Consider the following 15,689-nt stretch of genomic DNA (forward strand, 5'->3'; position numbering starts at 1 on the left):
TTTAGCAAAGTTATAAACTCAGAATTTACACAGGTAACAGCCCCTGTATGTAGCAGGAATTAAAAATTAAAACAAATTAAAAACATTTCTAGAATTGTTAAACAATGCAGATACCAAAGGAACCACAGAGAGAAGTCAAAATCTCATGTTTCCAGCAATTGCTTCTTTCCCCTGGACAGCTGCTAAAAACTGAAAGAGCATGAAAAGTAACTTACATATAGAGATATATAACCATATATAGATATACAGTTTATTTTATGATCCTGGGAAAATCTTCAAAACCACAGTTTTCTCATGTTACATTCTTCATATTCCAGATAGTCAGCTTAACACTTCTGAGTCTGTATCCTTAGAAGTGCTGAGCATCCCCTCCTGCATCTGAGAATAACTGTTCTGAAATCAAAAAGTACTCTGAGAAAAGACATCTTAGTCATTCCAAGCTAAGCATCCAGCATTAGTTCATGATGTTGATAATACTGTCCTAATCTCTCTTGGTTTTTCATCTCATGTCGGTTCAAAATAAGAAGATACCACTACTAATCCTGCAGAACTACTAAAAAGATAATGTAATATTGTTGATATATACAGATATTATAACATTATAAAAAAAGTATCATCACAAAGTTTGACAATAAAATCATTAGAGTCCTGTATTGCAGAGTTTAAGGTGGTGTGTGCTAAATGAAGCCTTGAACTCATAGCTCAAATAAGATAAAAACCTCAAAACTCTGAATAGCTACTTGTTCAAAAAGTATAAGTCAAAATGCAAAGAACGTAATAAGATTCTCTTAATTAAGAAAACCTTTCCATGGTATATTGTTAAAACTGAATCATCCATACAAGGCAAGTCAAATTAACATTGCTTATGAAGTCCTAGTTCTAGCACTCATTAAGCTCTGAACACTGAGTTTACAATCTTAACACTCTTTCAGATCTGCCAAGTCTACCAGTTCTGACAGGAGATCCTTGCTGGTGCCATTACCCTTTAGCTTTATGGGTAACTTCTCATCTCACACTTGGAAGTAGCAATATATCAGATTTCCGAGTGTCTGAAATTCCTGGACAAGGACCATTCTGCACACACCAAACACCATCCTACTAAAGGCACAGAAGAGCTGGTATATTCAAATACTCCACAATGTATTCTGCACCCAAACGACAAATACGTGAGCTTGTGATGTGTTGCTTGTGCATTGCTGGTTTTCACACGATATACAGAGAATCCAGCAATTTTGAACTTTGAGGTATTAGTAGGTTCGTTTTAAATATATTTTTGTATTTATTATTAAAAAAAGTACTTAAAATAATTATTTTTATTGTAATAAGCCTTTATTACCAGGTCTACTGCATAAAATTTATACCAACATCTGCCCTGTAAACTGGGAAATGCAAAGGGAAAATGAACAGCTAAACTTGTAACTATCGGAAGTGATTGTTCATCTGTGCAGGCTGCTCTCAATAGTAATCTCTCGATCTTTATGCATGTTTAAACTCTACTCATGTCAGTGAGAATTCTTCACGATTTCAAAATGATCCTGTATAACGTATACTTTCTAGATTTCACTATTTTACTAGAAAACAATTAGTGATTGTTAAGGAAAACAGCTGAAGTAGAGGTTACACAGAGAATCTGTATTTTCAAATAGACTAGAAAGAATTAATAGAGATTGAGGATAATGACAACATGCTCCTCCAAGAAGCTAAACAAAGAATGATTCTCAGTTTCCTTAAAATAAGGTAATAAAAATTAGTGTAATATTTGAAATGCAAACAACATTGATAAAACCTTTCCAAATCAGTTTAAGTACAAGTTACTATCCCGTATGATTACCAGCAGTTTCCTTACCAAATGAGATGCTATACCAAAACAGACAAAGATACCACTGTGAATATAATTTAAAGGTCATGTGCTTCTTAAGTAAACAAGAAAAAAAAACCAAAAGTTTAAAAATTAACACATTTCCATATTTCACTTACTTGCCAGAATTCTTGGAACCAGAATACAGCTTCCATCAAAGACACTGAAAATTATAAAGAATTAGATTGTCCAAATCACTATTTATAGAAATAAGCCTCTAATGGTGGTGAGTGTTTCAAATTGACAAAAGCCACATTACAACTGATTGCCTTCTAAAATCTGGTGCAAATATCCGGAGGCTACGCTGAAGAATATGTAACAAAGCTCTTCTATTCAAGATGCTGAAATGACTGTTCAAGCATTGTTTGAAACTGCAGGTGCCCACTGAAGAAAAGAACTTTCTCTTAATTATTCCCACAAATGGTTTCAGACTAAATAAGAAACCAGACAGATGCATAGTGTTTTAAAACAGTGTTGCTGGGTTTGTTAACTTTAAAAATTTTGTAAGTCATCACTACAAGCCTTCTCTCTGAAGTCTGACTAATGAATGTTTAAAAGTTACATTTGTTTCTTCTAATTTTTATAAGCTAAAAACATTGTCTTTGCTTGATTCCTAAATTTGTTCCTTCTTTCCTACCAAGAGTCATAGTTCTACTCCTACTCCTTGCCTTCTTATTAAAATAGATCATTTGCATAAATCACCATATATCTTAGATATACTGTATATAGCTTTGGTGTCTAGAATCACAGAAATATAGAATATCCTGAACTGGAAGGGACCAATGAGGATTGAGCCCAACTCCTGACTCCACACACCTGTGGATCAGATATGGAGGGCAAATCATATAGTTCTTCCATGGTAAAGATACAAATGACTAAAATTTAGGTTTAACTTTTAGGTTGCCCTATTGATCAGATATGGAGGGCAAACGATACGACCCATTTGCTGAATTGCATTGCAAGAACTTTGTCATTTACCTCTGGGCTTGCACCCCGAGCACAACCAAGTCCATAATAAAAACTCAAACCAATAATCTAGTTGGGTCTGTGCACCCTCAGACGGGAAGACTCCTCTATGCAGTTCACACTGTTTTCTGTATCAAAAATCTGGTCAGCTTTCCATCAGAAATCTGCTACCTCTGATGGCACTACTGAAGTAGAAAGGGGAAAAAGCTTGTTCAGAAAGTTTGTGACACAATGCATTCTTTGCAAGTCATCTGCTGAAAGCAATTTTTAAAGAGTTTATACAGAACAGAAGACAAGGTCTGTGACTTACCGTTAAAGAACTCTGCACTTAAATAATTAATTATATTTAAAATATAGCCTCACACTATATATTGTCTTCAAAATACATCTGTGCACTTGTTTCTTGTTAAATAAAATGCAAAGCTATCTGAATGCACAAAAATTAGAAAACATTTGAACTCTATTGACAAGACTTGAAGTAAAAGATCACAAAATTACTTTAGAATTTAAAACATCTGATACATATCCACCTTCCTTTCTAGTTTAACTCTTTCACCAAGCACTTGAATCTCCCTTGCAACACTCTAGGCATAAAGTTTCATTTTATTAAGTCTGCTTTGGTTGGCTTTCTTACACTTTTCAAATAACTGCGCTTGTTTTTAACATGTATCACCATAATCTTTTCTACAAACCTCTCTAAAAATAAAGGATTATGTTCTGGACATTACGTGAAAGAAGTCTGTTCCATCTGGACTTGCATGACCTAGCACCAGCTGCTGAGTATTTCACCATTTCACCATTCACTTATGTATGGAATTTTGGCAAAGGTAATTTTCTTTTCCAGATGCATACCTCTACTTAAAACAAACCAAAACAATTACAATGCTCACTGGCACAATAAAGAAGCAATGTTATGAAGCCGTAAATCTGAGGAAATGCTTGGAGCTTTGAGGATATCTCTGAATGTAAACAGAATACAAAATATACACTGAATTTTATAACCTCTTCCTGCCTTTCAACATCTTGTATTTAAAAAACTGCATATCTATCCTTAGCCTAGATTAAAATAAAATTAGTGTACTTAGAGAACACTCCAAATTACTTTCAGGTAAAAGCACATTTCATAGAATCATAGAATCATAGAATGGTTAGGGTTGGAAGGGACCTTCAAAGGTCATCTAGTCCAACACCCCTGCAAGGAGCAGGGACATCCCTGACTAGGTCAGGTTGCTCAGAGCGTCATCCAGCCTGGCCTTGAACGTTTCCAGGGATGGGGCATCCATCACCTCTCTGGGAAACCTGTTCCAGTGTTCTACAAGCCTCAGTGTAAAAAATTTCTTCCTAATTTCTAATCTAAATCTACGCCCCTCTATTTTAAAACCATTACCCCTCGTCCTATCACAACAGGCCCTACTAAACAGCCTTTCCCCATCTTTCTTGTAGGCCCCCTTGAGGTACTGGAAGACCGCTATCAGGTCTCCCCAGAGCCTCCTCTTCTCCAGGCTGAACAGCCCCAACTCTCTCAGCCTGTCCTCATAGGAGAGGTGCTCCAGCCCTTTTATCATCTTCGTGGCCCTCCTCTGGACCTTCTCCAACTGGTCCATGTCCTTCTTGTGTTGGGGGCTCCAGAACTGGACACAGTACTCCAGGTGGGGTCTCACCAGGGCAGAGTAGAGGGGGAGAATCACCTTCCTCGACCTGCTGGCCACGCTTCTCTTGATGCAGCCCAGGATGTGGTTGGCCTTCTGGGCCGCAAGGGTGCATTGCCGGCTCATGTTAAGCTTCTCGTCCACCAGCACTCCCAAGTCCTCCTCAGGGCTGCTCTCAATCCATTCCCCGCCCAGCCTGTATTTGTGCCTGGGATTGCCATGACCCAGGTGCAGGACCTTGCACTTGGCCTGGTTGAACTTCATGAGGTTGGCACAGGCCCACCTCTCCAGCCTGTCCAGGTCCCTCTGGATGGCATCCCTCCCTTCCAGTGTGTCGACGGCACCACACAACTTGGTGTCATCGGCAAACTTGCTGAGGTTGCACTCTATCCCACTGTCCATGTCGCCGACAAAGATGTTGAACAGGGCCGGGCCCAGCACGGACCCCTGAGGGATGCCACTCGTGACCGGTCTCCACATGGACATTGAGCCGTTAACCACCACTCTCTGAGTGTGGCCATCCAGCCAACTCCTTATCCACTGAGTGGTCTGTCCATCAAACCCATGTCTCTCCAGTTTAGAGAGAAGGATGTCCTGCGGGACAGTGTCAAAAGCTTTGCACAAGTCCAGGTAGATGATGTCAGTTGCTCGTCCCTTGTCCACCGAGGCCGTCACCCCGTCACAGAAGGCCACCAAATTGGTCAAGCACGATCTGCCCTTGGTGAAGCCATGTTGGCTGTCACCAACCACCTCCTTGCTCTCCATGTGCCTTAGCATGGCTTCCAGAAGAATCTGCTCCATGACCTTGCCAGGCACAGAGGTGAGGCTGACCGGCCTGTAGTTACCTGGGTCTTCCTTATTCCCCTTTTTAAAAATTGGAGTTATGTTCCCTCTCTTCCAGTCATCGGGGACCTCACCAGACCGCCACGATTTCTCAAATACGATAGCCAGTGGCTTGGCAACTTCATCCGCCAGTTCCCTCAGGACCCGCGGATGGATCTCATCAGGACCCATGGACTTGTGCACCTTCAGGTTCCTCAGATGATCCCGAACCTGCTCTTCGAGTACAATGGGCAGTTCTTCATTCTCGCAGTCCCTGCTTGCACCTTCTACAGCTTGGGTGGTGGGACAGGAACTCTCGTCAGTGAAGACTGAGGCAAAAAAGTCATTGAGAACCTCAGCCTTCTCCATGTCCTGGGTAACCAGGACACCAGGTCCCTTCTGGAGGGGGCCTACATTTACCCTGGACTTTCTTATGTCCCCTACGTACCTATAAAAGCTCTTCTTGTTGCATTTTATATCTCTGGCCAGATTCAGTTCTGCCAGGGCTTTGGCCTTCCTTACCTTATCCCTGGCCACTCGCGCAGCCTCTTTGTAGACCTCCCAGGCTACCTGTCCCCACTTCCACCCTCTATAGGCTTCCTTTTTCACTTTCAGTTGGTCCAGGAGCTCCTTGCTCATCCACGTGGGCCTCCTGGCCTTTTTGCCCGACTTATTTTTCATCAGGATGCACCTCTGCTGAGCTTGGAGGAGGTGCTCCTTGAATATGGACCAACTTTCCTGGGCCCCTCTTCCCTCCAGGGCCACCTCCCATGGCACTTGGCCCATCAGGTCCCTGAAGAGGCCGAAGTCTGCCCTCTTGAAGTCTAGGGCAGAGAGCTTGCCATGTGGTTTCCTTGCTGCCCCGTGGATCTTGAATTCCACCATGTCATGGTCGCTGCAGCCAAGGCTGTCCTTTAGTTTCACATCCCCCACCAGCCCCTCCCTGTTGGTGAGCACAAGGTCGAGCATGGCACCCCTCCTTTTCAAGTGTTCCAGAATATTCTGATTATCAACTGTAAACAATTAAACTCACTCATAAAGAAAAGAAAAAGCTTTTAATCATAAAAGAAATACAAAAGCCCTTCCTACCCTAGAACACAGTGAAATACATAGTTCCATAAGATGAACATTTACACAGTCACCTCGTGGCACCCGTGAACTGCTGGAACCTGCTGCCAGGATCCCCCACAAAGGTGTGTGCAAACCAGCTGCCCACCTCTCCTGTTCAGTCCAGTCAGAGGCTGACAGGGTGCTGAAGCCAGAAAATAGGTTAAGAAGCCAACACTAATATATTTCACCTTCAGACTTTCTAACCTATGACACCAGAGATGGAGGAAAGACAAAAGAAGTGCAAACACACAGTGTTCATTTGAAATTAAGGAACTGCTTTCTCCCCTTAGCAAATCAAAACCCCACACTTAAGTGCACACTGGTGTTCTTGGATACTATCTGCCCCTTTACCTCTCACATCTGAAATTGGTTGAAATATTTTGGGGAATCAAATTAGAAGCTGCAGGACTGTTGTTTGGGACTACAGGTGACATTACTGTCCAAGAAGAGTTACAGGAAAATAATCTTTCCTTTCCTTGCCTGGGACAGACTCTCCCCACATCCTCTGGACATTTCTGCCTCAGCAGCTAGCTCCTCAGTCAAAAGTAAAATCCATGTTAAAAAAAAGACTGGGAAACACTCCCCCCTCAGAGAAAAGATCCTCAGGATTGCAGGTAAGCACAAGAGAATCTAAAATGCAGCCCAAAGGAATTCCTATTGCTCCAGCCAGCAAGTCGGCTTCATCGGGGGCCCAGTTTAAGTGCCTGTATGCCAACACACATAGCATGGGCAACAAACAGGAAGTCCTAGAGATGCGTGCACACTTGCAGGATTACGATCTTGTTGACATCACGGAGACATGGTGGGACGACTCCTATGACTGGAGCATTGGGATGGAGGGATATGGGCTCTTTAGAAAGGACAGGCACGGGAGACAATGATGAGGTGTCACTCTCTATGTCAGCAACCGGCTGGAGTGCGTGGATCTCTGCCTGGGGATGGAGGAGGAGCTGACAGAGAGCTTATGGGTGAGGATTAGAGGAAGGGCAGGGACACGGGACGTTACAGTGGGGGTTTACTACAGGCCACCTGGCCAGAAGAACAGAGCAGATGAGGCCCTCTACAGGCAGATAGGAGCAGCCTCGTGGTTGCAAGCCCTGGTCCCCATGGGGGACTTCCACCACGCTGACATCTATTGGAGAGACAACACAGGAGGGCACATGCAATCCAGGAGGTTCCTGAAATGCATGGATGACAACTTCCTCCTGCAAGAGACAGAGGAGCCAACAAGGAGAGGTGCCATGCTCGACCTTGTTCTCACCAACAGGGAGGGGCTGGTGAGGGATGTGAAACTCAAGGGCAGCCTTGACTGCAGTGACCATGAGATGGTGGAGTTCAAGATCCTTGGGGCAGTGAGGAGGCTGTGCAGCAAGCTCTCTGCCCTGGACTTCAGGAGGGCAGACTTTGGCCTCTTCAGGGATCTGATGGGTAACGTGCCATTGGATGCGGCCCTGGAGGGAAGAGGGGCCCAGGAAAGCTGGTCAGTATTCAAGGAGCACCTCCTCCAAACTCAGCAGCAATGAAGAGCAAATTGGGCAACAATGCCAGGAGCAACTGATATCATCTACCTGGACTTCGGCAAGGCACTTGACACTGTCCCACATGACATCCTTGTCTCTAAATTGGAGAGACATGGGTTTGACGGACAGACCACTCAGCGGATAAGGAATTGGCCGGATGGCCACACTCAAAAGAGTGGTGGTCAACAGCTCAATGTCCAGGTGGAGACCTGTGATGAGTGGCGTTCCTCAGGGATCTGTATTGGGACCAACCCTGTTCAACATTTTTGTCAGTGACACGGACAGTGGGATAGAGTGTAGCCACAGCAAGTTTGCCGATGACACCAAGTTGTGTGGTGCCGTTGACATGCTAGAGGGATGCCATCCAGAGGGACCTTGACAGGCTGGAGAGATGGGCCCGTGCCAACCTCATAAAGTTCAACCAGGCCAAGTGCAAGGTCCTGCACATGGGTCATGGCAATCCCAGGCACAAATACAGGCTGGGCGGAGAATGGATTGAGAGTAGCCCTGAGGAGAAGGACTTGGGAGTGCTGGTGGATGAGAAGCTCAACATGAGCCGACAATGCACAGCTGCAGCCCAGAAGGCCAACCTCAACCTGGGCTGAATCAAGAGGAGCATGGCCAGCAGGCTGGAGGAGGTGATTCTGCCCCTCTACTCTGCTCTCATGAGACCTTACCTGGAATACTGCATCCAGTTCTGGAGCCCCCAACATAAGAAGGACATGGAACTGTTGGAGAAGGTCCAGAGGAGGGTCAAGAAGATGATAAGAGGGCTGGAGCACCTCTCCTACAAGGACAGGCTGGGAGAGTTGGGGCTCTTCAGCCTGGAGAAGAAGAGGCTCCGGGGAGACCTGATAGCAGCCTTCTAGTACCTAAAGGGGGCCTACAGGAAACACGGGGAGAAACTCTTTAGCAGGGCCTGTTGCAATAGGACGAGGGGTAACAGTTTTAAAATAGAGGGAGGTAGATTTAGATTAGACATTAGGAAAAAATTTTTTACAATGAGGGTGCTGGAACACTGGAACAGGTTGTCCAGAAAGGTGGTGGATGCCCCATCCCTGGAAACATTGAAGGCCAGGTTGGATGGGGCTCTAAGCAACTAAAATCAGCTAATTCATCCTGAGAGAGAGAAATTTTCTACTGAAATTCATCAAGAACTAGGTTAACCTCCTCTACATACTAGTAAATGTACAAGTCTAGGTGTTCATCTACACACGCACATGAAAAAAAATCCATTTCAAGCTCATTGCTTTGCTGATTTAAAACCTCATAATACTGTACAATTTTAAGCATCTATCGACAATGAACTGCTATGCTGAAAACCTCAACATGTAAAAAACATTTCTACAAGTAATGTATTCCTAGTTTGTCCTCTAAAAAGATATTTGAACTGGCTTTTAGAAAGAAAACTACACCCATTGGGAAACCAGTCTCTTTTTCTGCTTTCAGAACACTTAATACCTTCATCCCAGTGACTTATTGAAAAAAAAAAAAACAAAAAACCAAATCAAAACCTCCCCACTTTTTTTTTCTGAACAAGACTAACCTAGAGTACAGATGTGATGATTTATGAATAACTCTTGTATCCTAATGTTTTTGTTTCAGAAATAACACAGGATTAACAATGCCATTCTGAATGAGGTTTTCTTCTCAAAATGAATCTTATTACAATCTCTTATTACAATCATGTTTAGTAAGAAAGCTAAATTTGTGCATTTGTGCAAAAAATTAATAGTTTGGAATTTTCATTTATTTATTTAAACCAAATTGCTGCCAATAACAAAATAATATTTTTTGTTACTCAAAAGAATAATGAGAAATCTGGTTACTAAATATTCAACATGAAAGTAGAAAGACAATTTCAACACAGCAATACATTCAAGTGAGGTATGACTTCAGTAAATTATACTTCAATCTGAAGAATATAAGTCTATAGTGAATGAATTGTGTTTGATTGTGAGACAAAAGAAAAGACAGTACGAATGGAAAAAATCTGATATTTAGAATATTCCTGAAGCAACTGAAAGAAGGACACTAAAAAAGAATATGAATATCAAAGAAATTCATTCTTTGTATTAAATGCTTATGTTTTAATTTTCAGCATGAAATGGATAAAGAAGTATCTTTGTCTCTCTTAATCTATTTAACAACCAGGTTTCCAAAATACATTGTAACACCAAAATAGTGGTTAATTTGTTATAATTTTTTTTCTATTTTTACTGACCACTATCTATACAATTGAGGATAATGCCTCATATAATAATCTGAGCTACACAAGCCTAGAAAAAGTTTCCTTTAAAAACACAAATGAGCACTTTATACATATTTAATTTAGCAAGCATGAAACATTAACCTTGCCTAATGTACTTTTTCTCTCCTCCTCTCTCCCCTGCCTTCTTTCTCTTTCTGTTTTGACAGTAGAGGTGTTGTGTTACAACAGAAGCCATAAACTTTTTCAAGTCTTTAATGACTTCCCAACTTATTTTCTAGATAATGCTATAAACTATCTTTCAAAAGATATACAATATGGACAAGAATAATTATTGTATTGGTTGAATGTAAAAAAAACCAAAAGAAATACAGCAGGGTAATTAGTGTACGTCACTTGACAATTACAACTGGCACAGTAAGCTATTTATACAATCACAAATTTTGATTTGACATTTTAATGCTTAAATATTCCTCCAGAGGAACTGGTCAGTGTCATATAAAATACTAGTGTAAAATACAATGTCCTCATCTTATTTTTATAGCTTAGACATGCACAATCAGACATTAAACCACACTTAATACCATATCTAGTCTTGCTACTGTGTTTGAAGATATCTCCTCTTGCAAGGAGATAAAAAAGTGCAAGCAGTTTTGTGTTAAGATTTTTGCATTTACGATCTTATAACTCCTTAGAATATATCTGCCAGAGAAGGGTTCAAAGACTCAACATTTAGAAGAAAATGCACGAGTGTGTGTAAGTATGTGGTAATGCAGTGTATACTAAAAAGAATGATGATCTGAACTGACAGAGGCCTAGCAAGTAAAAAGCCTGTGACTACTGCAGCAAAATAGATTTAAGAGATTTAAGAGAGATGCCAACAGCCTCAAGATGACAAAATACAGAACAGGAGGTCTTGAAATACACAAATTAGTTTAAAAGAATTTGCTCTTAAAATAGAGAACAGAAATTAGAATAGAGCATATGGTCATAGAACAAGCCATAAAAAGGATACTATATACTTTAAAACCACTGAAAAAATGCACTCAGTGTAAACAAAATTATAATCAATTTATTTTTTAATTATACCCCTTCATAATGCAACTCTCAAATTCACTTTGAGTTCCAAAACGTGTCCAGAAGGAGCAGCAGAATGAACGACAGGAAACCACATGAATACAAGCAGCGGCCTGCAAATTAGTAAATGTAATACTGGGGAGGGATATATGCTTCTAAATCTGACTCTTAAGAAGTTTGTTCCAGAGCTCCCATGTTTTATGTAAAATCTTCATGTTTTGGGTAGGTGATACTCAGCCTGTGTAGGATTCAGATAACTTTTGAATCTCACCTTGCCTGATACCTCCCCTTCATTGATTGAAACAAATGGGTTTCCTGAGATCAGATCTAAGTCTTCTGGTCTAACCATCCTCTAGAAATAATGCCAGCAAAATGGTGGTCCCATCTGTACCAGTGAATTATCATTACCTCTTTTAATCATTTTGGACACCAGACAACAAGGTAAAATACATTAATCTACCTTAACTTGTCCTGCTCAAAATTTTATTTTCAAATCCAAATACTGCTAACTCAGTATGCCTCCAAGATCTGGAACATGGACAACACTCACCCCAAGCAGCTTTCTGCCACTTTAGCGCAGAGCCAGTGTGTTCCTCTCAATGTCAATGCTTACATCTAGTATGGGAAAATCAAGGGAAAAGAGAAGGCAATTGCTGGCAAGGGGAAGAGACTTTTGGAAAGCCTGGGGAAGTTTAAATGGGTTGGCAGTCACCTAGTCCAGCATAATCCCCTGTAGCCATGTGACAACAGTTAATTGCTTAATTCAGCTAAGAGAACTAAAATCAAAAATAAGTAAAGGAAATTACAGAAAGGGCAGTGTATCTATAGTCTGTTCATTATGGGAATTTAACAGTACTTCCTATATGCCTCGTGTTACTATTTCCCACCATGGTCACAATCAATTTCCCCTTTTGCAGGTATGAGTTTCCACAAAGAAACAGAAAAGAACGTACATAAACACAGGAAAAGAAAATGTGCCTGAAAATCTCACAAAGAAACATCACCTTATATTAGTGAAAGCCTAGACTAAGACCTGAAATAAATTTTTAAAAATAACTGGATTGCGATATGAATTACCCTCATTAATGAAGTTCTGTACATTGGCTGTTCCTCCTGAATTTTACATTTCCACAGTGTTAATTAAGAAAAATATGAAATGCATTTCCTGTCAGCACTCTCACCAAGAATACAGTAAAATAAGTAGCATGAAAAAACAGCTAAAAAGTTTGGTGCTTTCCATTGAGTTTCAGTTTCCCATGCAGAAAAATAGGATCAACAATATGAGGCATACTTGTCCTCTCTTCCCACAAAACTAAGGCCAGTATTATAACCGCTGGAGAAGGGAGAATCTGAGAATCTGATAAAATTCAACATTTTCAAACAGACTGGCTCAAGTAACTCGCACACAAGAGAAAAGAACTGAGGAGCTCTTCACCAGTAAAGTTAATATTCCAGAAGTTTTCAAAAAGGGGGAAATTCTAGGGGCCTAGACATGGCAGACATTATTCCTATGCTTTACAAGGATAAAAAGAACATCCACAGGAAATTACATACTATTTCAGCACAACTTGGGTAAATCAATAGAAGGTAATTCAAGGCTGTATCAGAGACAAAAAACAAAGACACAAATAGAACGAAGGCTGATACATTTCTGTAGAAAACAAGCCATTAAAACAATTTGGGGCAGGTGGGGTAATAGAGATAGAATGCAGCTAATAAATGCAACCACAATCACATGGTATACTTGGACTTTTTTCCTTCTTAAAGAGACTTGATTTGATGTTTTGTGACAATTATACTTTAAAACTACATTGGATGACATTAGGACAGCATATATTGCATGGGTTAAAAGACTAGCTTGCCGATACACTAGAAAAGATAACCATTAGCAGAGACAAACATCAGTGAAGCCACCTTTATTGGAGAAGCATTAATTTGCCTCTAATCTAATTCCCCACCCTCCTCCCAGTTAAAATGCCTCATCCCTTAACAAAACTGCTCAGAAAACCACTTTAAAATATGGTGTAGAGAATGCAGAAGAGAATTTTCCAAATAAGATCATACCAACCCTGAGGCTGGAAAACAAGTGTCATATCACCAGTTTAAAAGACCTTGAAATAAGATGTCACTCTCTAGTCAGTGAAGGGGATCGAAAACTGGAACAGGTTATCAGGGTAAGCATTAGGCTCCCCTCAGTTGGAGTCCTTAAAGTAAAATTGAACAGTTTTTGAAAGAAATTACTCAGTCCATCCGTGTTGGCGCAAGTCGGTCCGTACTGGTGTGGGACTTGGAAACCTGTATGTGAAATCTCTTCTTTCCTCATAATACTTGAAGCTCTACATTACGATATGATTATAATCAGATCTCATACTTCAGAGCTTCAACCATTCAAGCATAGAGATTTAGATAGAATTTCCACATGAATACCTAATTGGATGTTTTTGCAAGAGAGCCAGCTGCAGTGATCCAGCACTTGACGGGGCTGGCAGGTACTGCAAAGAATTCTCACTGGCCTGTCTTGCTTATGCAACTAAGTGTTATATGTATGCCAAACCAGGCGCTGAGAAGAAATTTTCTACCAAAGTAAGCTGAGAGGGATGCAGGGATTTTTTTTGCTTGCTTGTCTTCCTTTGTAGCATATGGCATATTGGCATCATCAGTGTAATCAAATCTCGTAAAGTCAGGAGATACTCTGGTCTCATCCTGTTCTCAAGAACACTATCAATTTGGACAGAACCAAAACCAGCTGGTGTAACTAGAATTGCTGGATACTGTATCACAAACCAGTGGTGCTAATTAATAGAGTCCAGTCAGACAAAAAAACTGATGTATTGCATATGGTCTTCTCCATGAAGAGGGGGAAAGAAAAATTTTAAAACATAAACTGATGTGTTTTAAAAAAAAAGTAAAATTTATTGTTCATGAGTAATATACCTGAAATATTGTATCATTTCATATAATAAAATTGGGTTGTTGGAAAGTACTGAGTACGACTGGATATGAAGTAAAAATATTTTTCAAGTGGGTTTACAGAGATTAGATAATTCTATCTTGGCTTGATATTTTAATATAAAATAATTGGTCAGACTCAATACTGATAAAATAGTTTACGGCTTAAAATACCAGTTATTGGTAATCAACTAAAACAATGCAATGTTAAGAGAATGGAAAAACATAAGCTGTTAACTTTACTGTTAGGAAAAAAATGTTTCCCTCTCTGTTGCCACACAGTAACAAGTGCAGGAAAAAAATCATAGAATCATTTGGGTTGGAAGGGACCCAAACTCCCCTGCAGGGAGCAGGGACATCTCCAACCAGATCAGGTTGCTCAGAGCCCCGTCCAATCTGGCCTTGAATGTTTCCAGGGATGGCGCATCAACCACCTCTCTGGGCAACCTGTTCCAGTGTTCCAGCACCCTTATTGTAAAAATTTTTTTCCTTATGTCCAGTCTGAATCTACCTCCCTCTGTTTTAAAACCATTACTCCATGTCCTATCACAACAGGCCCTGACAAAGAGTTTCTCCCGTGGACAGAGTACTCCAGGTGAGGTCTCACGAGGGCAGAGTATAAGGGCAGAATCACCTCTCCCAGCCTGCTGGCCACGCTCCTTTTGATGTAGCCCAGGATGCTGTTGGCCTTCTGGGCTGCAACCATGCATTGTCAGCTCATGTTGAGCTTCTCGTCCACCAGCACTCCCAAGTTCTTCTCTTCAGTGCTACTCTCAATCCATTCTCCACCCAGTCTGTATTTGTGCCTCGAATTGCCCTGACCCATTGTGCAGGACCTTGCACTTGGCCTGGTTGGACTTCATGAGGTTGGCACAGGCCTACCTCTCCAGCCTGTCCAGGTCCATCTGGATGGCATCCCTCCCTTCCAGTGCGTCGATGGCACCACACAACTTGGTGTCGTCAGCAAACTTGCTGAGGGTGCACTCTATCTCACTGTCCATGTCGCCGACAAAGATGTTAAAACAGAGTTGGTCTCAATACAGATCCCTGAGGAATGCCACTCATCACTGTCTCCATGTGGGCATTGAGCCATTTATCACAACTATTGAGTTGAGCCATTCAGCCAATTCCTTATCCAGAGTGGTCTGTCCGTCAAACCCATGTCTCTCCAATTTAGAGACAAGGATGTCATGTGGGACAGTGTCAAATTCTTTGCACAAGTCCAGGTAGATAGATAGAAATATCCCCTATAAGTACACTTGCCCATTTCAACTGAATACAGGTGTCCTTTGCAGTGACAGCATGCCCAGAAAAGGTCTTCTGTTAGCTCTTTACTGGTCAGATGATTCCAGTCTCTTAGATCCAAAGGCACCTGGGCTACCCTTAGAGTTCTTTCAAATATCCTTGACCATCATGAACTATAGATCATCTCAGAAAATACAATAAGTAGAAACAGAAGACACATCTTTTTCATGCAAATTGCACAAGAGATGGGGAAAATATATTCTTATCATTACACATTTGTTAAA

The 15,689-nt window shown here is 41.2% G+C and overlaps 1 protein-coding gene across 12 annotated transcripts in view; it reads right to left on the bottom strand.

The window, feature by feature from the left end:
* The window catches only part of SBF2 (SET binding factor 2), a 297,451-nt gene that overhangs the window by 172,645 nt on the left and 109,117 nt on the right, over positions 1-15,689 (bottom strand). The window lies entirely within an intron of this gene.

Source organism: Chlamydotis macqueenii, chromosome 5, assembly GCF_036417535.1.
Source record: "Chlamydotis macqueenii isolate bChlMac1 chromosome 5, bChlMac1.mat, whole genome shotgun sequence".
In the NCBI taxonomy this organism is placed as follows: Eukaryota; Metazoa; Chordata; class Aves; order Otidiformes; family Otididae; genus Chlamydotis; species Chlamydotis macqueenii.